This window comes from Onychomys torridus, chromosome 12 (assembly GCF_903995425.1).
Source record: "Onychomys torridus chromosome 12, mOncTor1.1, whole genome shotgun sequence".
Classification (NCBI taxonomy): Eukaryota; Metazoa; Chordata; class Mammalia; order Rodentia; family Cricetidae; genus Onychomys; species Onychomys torridus.
In genome coordinates, this window is record NC_050454.1 from 4790454 (window position 1) to 4799214 (window position 8761).

The window sequence follows — 8761 nt, forward strand, 5'->3', positions numbered from 1 at the left end:
TTACTTAAACAAAGCAAGACACCAAGTTCAGCTCCCTCCTGCTCTCTGGCTCTCACTGTCTCTTGCCCTTCTGCATTTCATCTTGGGATGAGTTAGAACAAAGATTCTTTCCAGATACAGTGCCATGCCTGGGACTTCCCATCTCCTAGAACTATGAGACAAAATAATTTGTATGGTCTATAAGTTACCCAGCCTCTGGCACTCTGTTATAGCCTCAGACAGAAATGTACAGGGCACATCCATCAAATTGTTGCCTTAACTAGTTTTAGAAAAGAATGATGCAGACAAAGAACAGGACAATGTTTTAAATTTTTATTTATTTTTATTTCATGTGGGGTATGTGGTGGGTGTGTGTGTGTGTGTGTGTGTGTGTGTGTGTGTGTGTGTGTGTGCTTGCCTACATGTATTTATGTGCTCCACATATGTACCTGGTGCTCACAGAGGCCAGAAGACAGCATTGGATCCCCTGGAACTGCAGTTATAAACCACTATGAATCACTTTACAGGTCTAGGAACCAAACCTGGGTCCCCTGAAAGAGCAATAAGTGCTCTTAACTGCTGAGCCATCTCTCCAGCCTTAACCAGGACAATATTGAAGTAGATTTATCCTGGCTATAAGGGAAATTGGAATCTTGAAACTGAGTTAGAAGACAGAGTCAATGTGGTGACCCTAAAATAGAACCTCCAGGTGCAAGAGCCACCACAGTGACTCAGTCTGTCTGTGAGGTGCCCTGAAAGGCAAGTAAGAAATGTACAAGTGGCTGAGAGAACTCTAAGGTTCGATCAGGAATGGCTTCCATGTCCAACGGGACCTATTGATGGAAACTGGCCAGGGGACTCCTGGATAGCTGCATTTCACAACCAGGGAATCCAAGTCATTCTTCCAAAACACTTTGTATGATGCAAGAAACAGGAGAAACTGCAACCTGAGACATCAGGAACCAGACAAAGAAACAATAGAACAATAGACTCTTTCCTCATCCAAATACCAGCATGTGTAGGGGAGAATCTTGCTGGGCATCAAGGATAAAATTAATAACAATGCCATGCTGCCCATGTACCGTGAGCTTTTCTAAGTGAACATTTGTCATTGCATCCAACACACATGAACCCTTTGAGGTAGTGTGTGTTGTAATGACATTCTTACACATGAGGAAACTGGGGCTCACACAGGTCAGATAATATACCAAAGGTCACTGACAGGCTGGTCATTCTAGGATTTGGAGCCATGTCATATGTTTGCCACCTGTGTGCATTTCAACATGGAGCTTCCTTGATCACTATAAAATTTCAAACAATTCAAAAATATATTAAAGTTCAAAATCTTGAATGATAGAACTCATTTTATTTTTAAGAGGTATCATATCATTTTGTAGTATATAGAGTGTTTAGAACTATTTTATCATTGATAGCTTCCCAGTTCAGTACAGAATGGCCTAGGAGACCCAGATGTCAACGTTGTGAGTTTGTGTCAATGACAGATGATGTGATGGTTAATGGCGATTGTCAGCTTGACAGGACCTAGAGTCACCTAGAAGACGTGCCTCCATGAATGTCTTTGAGAAAGTGTCTAGATTGGGCCGACTGAGGTGGGAAGACCCATCGTGCATATGAGTGCCAACGTTCCATGAGCAGGTGTCCTGGACGGAGTAAACAGGAAAAGTTAAACTGAGCACCCACATCCATCATTCTCTGCCCCTGACATACCGTGGGCAAATGGGGCCAGCTTCCTCAATCTCCTGTGGCCATGACACCTCCATCACAATGGGCTGTTCCCTTGAATTCTGAGACACCATCAACCAGTTTTCTTAGCTCTGCTTCTCCTCAGATGCTTTGCCACAGCAATGAGATGAATAACATCACACACACTCTACTGGAGGCTGCCACTGGTGCCTTGAAATAACACCGCATGGCAGCTTACATACTCTACTAAACAGGGCCTACCCTGTGACATTATTGAATATTGCTTCTCTGTGGAAAATGATTACCAAAGCCTACGAGGAACTCCACTACAATTCCATTACAATAGTTAGCCTGTAAGATGAGGGCATGCCTTGGCATCCATATGCGATCATTCATTTTATGTTAACCTGGTGAACACAGGGCATTGGCTGACAGAGTATTTCCGAAAGAGGTTAGCGTTGAGCCAGTGGCCTATGTACAGCTGGTGCCCCCTCCCCAATCTACTGAACCTGAGTATAACAAAAATGGAGTGTAGGAGGGTGGAGCTTACTCTGCCTGACTGCCTGGCTGGGGGCATTAGCTCTCTCCTGCCTTTGCTCCTTGCAAATCAGCCTACATACCACATTCCAGCTTCCCTGGCTCTCCAGCTTGCTGAAGATTGTGAGACTTTCCACCCGCTTAGTACTCTGTTACTATGATAATGACCATGATCAAAAGTAACTTGAGAAAGAGAGGGTTTATTTAGCTTCCACGTCCTGGTCACAGTCTGTCACTGAAGGAAGCCAAGGCAGGTACTCAAGCAGGGCAGAAACCTGGAGGCAGGAACTAATGCCAAGCCCATGAAGGAATGCTGATTATTGACTTTCTCTTTGGTAACATTCTCAGCTTCCTTTCTTTTTATCTTTGTTTTGTCAAACAATATCTCTCTACTGGTTGTCCTGGAACTCACTGTGTCTGGCTGGCCTCGAACTCACAGAGCCCCACCTGCCTCTGCCTCCAGAGTGCTGAGATGAAAGGCACCACACACAGCTCATCTTGATTTCTTATTATCTCCCACAACCATTGACCATTGGTTCAGATACAGTACCACCCACAGTGGGCTGGAGGCTGGGTACTCCCCATCAATCATCAATCAAGAAAATGCCTACTGGCCAATGGGATGGAGATACTTTCTCAGTTGAGGTCTCCAGATAACTGTGGCTACTGTCACATTGACAAACACTACCCAGGACACCACCCTCCATAGTCACATGAACCAATTGTCCCCCCCCCATTGGTTTTGTTTCTCCAGGGAAACATGGAATATATAGGAACCATATGGCGTGTGTGTGTGTGTGTGTGTGTGTGTGTGTGTGTGTGTGTGTGTCTGAGAAAGTGCTACCATCTCCTCTCAACAAAGGGTGTCTTATTCATATATTATGGTCATCAGTACAAAGGCAGAGTTCTCACCCTGAAGGGAATAAGCTAGTTTATTCTGGAGCTGAATATGAGTCATGACCCAGAAACACAGATTTAGGTTACCCCAAATACCATATTCCGATGCTGTTAAAGGTTCCTGAAGTTCTGACAGCTAAAGAAGTTCAAAAGCCCTAAGTCACAGTGCTTCTCAAATGTGCTGGTGGGAACCCCAGGTAGGTGGTTAGAGCAAAGCAGGGGAATCTCCGCTGTAGGATTCAGACGCTTGTCTGATGACACTGTTGCCTTGCAGGTTGGTGGAAGCTGGTGGTCTAAAGTAGTACATTCCTCGAGGTTTCATGTGATAGTCACAAGGGTGCTAGACAAGACACAAGTGGACTGTGAATGGCTAGTAATGGAGCTGAAGATAGTTCAGGGTAATTTGGCTTTGGATCTGCAGCAATCTAATTCCTTATAATCACAAAGTTCTAATCAGTCAGTCCTCTTGCAGAATTAGTTCACACATGAAATATGTGTTCATTTATAGTTAGGTAGATAGATAGACCGATGATAGACAGACAGACAGACAAACAGGTCCTAGTGGTTCTATTTCTCTGGAAGGCCCTGACTAACATCATAATTCTCTCTAAATGTGACTTTGGTGGAAAAAACAAACAAATAAAAACAGCTTTGCAAATATTTCTGTATCTTTCTTGGAAGATTCCTCTCTAGGCAAAATTGTCATGTGATGTAAAGGTTCTACATTGTTGAATTACAGATCTCATGTAAACTTGATGACTCTCTGTTCCAAGTTTAAAGGCACTAAACCCAAAGCCCCATTCACTGGTCATGTAGAGTATGTGAGGTCTGTATCACTGATCCTTACACAGGTATTGCTCACTTAGTGTCCCTCTGCCTCTCTACCTAGTTTGGGGTGGTCTTGTTTCCAGGGCCTACAAGCACCTTCCAGCTTTGTCTCTGCAGTAAATGATTCGGAGAAGGTAAGTGTATGCCCAGGGGTGAGTTTGACTTTCACCAGAACTTGAATCCAACAGCCTGTGTCAGGCCTATGAGTCTGTGTGGGATGCAGCTCTGAGGATGTGGGGGTCCTGGGACATGGTGCCTACTCTCAGGGACGTGGCTTAGAATGGAGCTGGCAGTACATTTATCACTACTGTGGGAAATGTATGGTGCCTGGTGCGCCACACCGTAAGGGAGGCCAAGGCGGTCTGGCTGAAGGTAAGTGCCTTGCCTACCTCTGACCTGTGAATTTTTATAAGTTATTTTGCTTTTGTTTTTGTTTTGTTTTGTTTGTTTGTTTGTCTTGTTTTGTTTTTAAAGACAGGCTCTCACTGTGTAGCCCTGCCAATCCTGGAATTTGCTCTGTAGATCAGACTGGATTTGAACTCACAGAGATCCACCTGCCTCTGCCTCCCAAGTGCTGGGATCAAATTAACGGCACGTGCCACCACCGCCCAGCTATGAGTTAAATTTTCTGAATTAAAAAACAGATAGAATTTTTCTGTGTTTACTATTTTTTTTTAAAATAAATACTTTATTTTTCTTAGAAAATGTACTCTGTGGTACTATCCCATGGAAATGTTTTGAGGTTATTACTAACCTCATAACTGTAACATTCTGTGTTGAATTTTTAAATTTAAAATCTTTTAAGAGGTTGTATTTTAACTGAGGGGTGGTGGCACACACCTTTAATCCCAGCATTCAGGAGACAGAAGCAGGCAGATCCCTGTGAGTTTGAGGCCAGCCTGGTCTACAAGCTAGTTCCAGGACAGCCAGGACTATTACACAGAGAAATCCTGTCTCAAAAAAAAGGGGGGGATTGGGGATTTAGCTCAGTGGTACAGCATTTGCCTAGTAAGCGCAAGGCCCTGGGTTCGACCCTCAGCTCAAAAAAATAAAGATTGTATTTATAATTAAAACTGCAGACCATAGAGCCAGATCTAGAGGTGAATCCAAGCTCTCAGTTGCATGAAGAGCTCAGCCTCGGAGTCCGTAAAACATAGAAGCTAGTAGAGACTGGGCAGTGGACTAAGGACAGGGCCAAGTGTGCCGACAGCAGCCCCTGACACACAGCGAGTGCTCAGTATCAATCACAGAGCACTCTCAAATGCACAGCAGTTATGGAAACGGAACAAAGCAGTGAGTGCAGAGTTGGGTGAAAAGTAAAAAAAGACCTTGGTGGGGGTGAACAGCTATGTATTGTGATTGACGTGGAACGCTCCATAGAGAAAATGCATAAAAATGTACATTACTTGTAAAAAGAGACCTTGGTGGGTGTGGAACAGCTATGTATTGTATAGTGGAACATTCCATTGAGAAAAAATGCATAAAAATGTACATCACTGTCATGCACACAGACTCGCACACACTGATATACACATATACTCACAGCCATAATGCACAGACATACCCATATACACTAGACATACCCATACAAACACAGATACACACGTATGCACACACAAATGCACATAGCATACACAAAAATGCATACATATATGCAAACATACACACATGCATACACAAACATATACTAATACACGCACATGTAAAACTGGCAAAATGTGGGTTAGCTCTCTGAATGGTACCATGAACAGTCTCACTTTGATATTGTGCTATGTGCATGTAGTATATTACCACTGGGAGACAGGGAGACAGAAACGCTGGCTCTCTCTGTCCTCTTTCTGTAACTTCCCTGTTATAATTTCAGGATCTAAAAATTATTTAAATGACCCTGGTACATTCTGAGTGCTCCATAAATATTCTTTAGTACTACTGTCTATATCATAGTTGTTTTGCAGCATTCAATATATATTACTCTAAAGTAAGATGCCCAGCAGTAGTGGCACACACCTTCAATCCCAGCACTAGGGAGGTGGGTGGATCTCTGTGAGTTCAAGGCCAGCCTGGTCTACAAAGCAAGTTCCGGGACAGCCAGGACTATTACACAGAGAAACGGTGCCTCAAACACACACACACACACACACACACACACACACACACACACACACACACACACAACAACAACAACAACAACAACAACAAAAATTAAAGAAATATTTAGCATGTTCATTTTGAAGAAAAAAAATATATCTCAATAGGGTTACAAACTGTTACTTATCCAGGACTTTGAGTCATGAACTGTAAAATAACTTAGTGTGGATAGCTAGTACCATTTGTAAGTGCCTTTTGAGTTTCAGTGACATTCTGAACCATGGCCAGGGAAGACTCAGGGCAGGTGAGTGGGCAAGGAACACTGGGAACAGTAGATGAAATAGCTGGCTTCCAGTCCTTAGGCATCTGTGGTCTCAGTGAGTGGCTGACATTCCCAGAACATTCAGGTGAGCGCTCAGCCTCCCGTCTCAGCTCCCACTTACTTTGACTGGAGAAGTCAGTCCTGTGGCTGTGTTGTGAGGGTTAGAGAATCTAGAAACCTCTGGGCATGCCTGGGAGGGGGCATGGTCTTCATTCCGTTCATTGAGATGGGGAGACCCACTACACATCTCACACACACACACACACACACACACACACACACACACACACACACACTGTAGGTGGTATCATTCTCTAGTAGCTTGCGTTTGTGGATCCTTCTTTGCTTCCTAATTATGGATGTAGTGTTACTGGTTAGTTCAAGCTCTTGCCACAGTGGACTGTGAGAGACACTGGAAGTGTGAGACAGAACAAGCTCTTTGTCCCCGGAGTTTCTTCTGTAGATTATTTCAGTCCAGCAATACAATGAGAAGTTGGGAGTAGGAGGGTGTCTTGGAAATCACCATGTGGTCTTTTCAGCTAGAACCCCAAGCCCAGGGATGATGAGCAGTCCCACCAAGGCCAGAGGCTGGTCAACAAAGGAGCTGGATCCTGAGCCAGGGCTGTTCACCTGATCTCATTGCAGTGGGGCCCTGCTCTGCAGAGGTTCGATAAGCCTCCCCAGCCACCCACAGTTTTGGGGGCATAATCTGAACAATGCTTAGGGACACTTCTGCCTGTCACTGAGGAGTAGACACGAGAATAGGGGTGTGCCCATTCCACAGCCTCAGTAACAATAAAGTGAGTGAGTTCTGGGTGTCCCAGTGGCTTCCTAACTCCACCCAAAACTTGCGATATCCCTCCCCGCAAACCTTCCAATTCTGAAAGACTAATTCTCTTCTTGGACTGTGTTATGTAATAGGAAAGCTGTGCACAGGACTGCGTAGAGACCAAGTTCCAAGGAGTGGCTGTGCTACCTGAGCTCCAGAGGGGCCACTTACCAGTCCAGTGATCTTAGCTCATTCTCTCCATTTGCTTCTCAAATAAGGTGTTTTTTTTTTTTTGTTGTTGTTGTTGTTTGTTTTGTTTTTAGCTTTCAGATCTGAACATGCTTTTTATGACCTAGAAATTGCACTGTGTTCGTTAGCAGTATTATTTAAAGGTTCTTGGAACGCTCGTCCTCATTTGAGTGGAAATTGGGACAGGACTTCCGATTTCCTCGGTGTGTGTGTGTGTGTGTGTGTGTGTGTGTGTGTGTGTGTGTGTGTGTGTGTGTCTGTCTGTCTGTCTGTCTGTCTGTGTGTTTAAAGAAAACTGGAAACCTACAATTCAAAGGAATGCCAGAGTGGAAATTTCTGCTCTTAAGGAGGACCTCAGATCACACCCCATAGGCCACTATCCACTTGGGGTGGAAGGAACGTAAGGGACAGAAAAGACTCCTGTGGAAAACCAGCTCCAAAAGACAGCCTGACCGAAGTCACACTCCCCTGGGGGGCTGGCGAGTTGCAGATGGGGGGGTGGTGGAAATGGTAAAACAGCTACTGCTTGTCCTACCCTGCCACCTTGTGGCTGTCCTTCAAACTGCACAAAAATATACCTCAAAATAGGAAGCCAAGAGTTGCCCAGAGAGGGAAGATCAGCCTAGGAAGAGCCCCAACTGGTTATCCCACTCCAAGTGAGCAGCCCCCAAACTGAATGGATTCAGAAGGCTGTGTTTGTGTGTTTATCTGTGTATTCGCATACATAGGTAAGAATGATAAAGAAAAAGAAGTTACAGATTTGAGAAGGAGTGGCGGGCTTGGAGGGAGAAAAGGAAAAAGAAAATGTTGCAAACACAGTGCACATCTGTTTAAAAATGAAAAGTTTAAAAAATAAATAACATACAAGGAAAAACCAGCCAGGGATCTGGGAGTGGCTTCACCTGCCTATAATATCAGGGGAGGTTGAGTGTGAAGCATTACTGTGAACTATAGGGCAGGCTGAGATACAAAGTGATATCTAGTCTCAAAAGTAAGTGAATGAATAAATAAACAAACCTGAAATCCTTAAACACATTGCCCAGCACTCAGACCACTTTGGGCTGGATCTGAGGTGTGTGAAGGAAAGGTACACAGAGAATGAGGCAAGTCAGGCAGCATGTAGGATGGCCAGACACTGAACTCTTGACTTACAGAGTCTCCCCTGGCAGGCCACCTTAGGGAGTCTTTTTGGGGTAAAGATCTCCTGGCTGTGACGACTTTCACAAGTTTAAATACCATGAGCAACCGTCCTCCACAGATCATGTCAAGGGATTTCCACCAGTCTTGATAGTCTACTCTATAAAAGTCTGATGCTTCTGTTTCATAGATACCTGCCTGACTTTGACTTGTCTTCACATCTGTATAACCCAAGTGTTGGTGCTCACCAA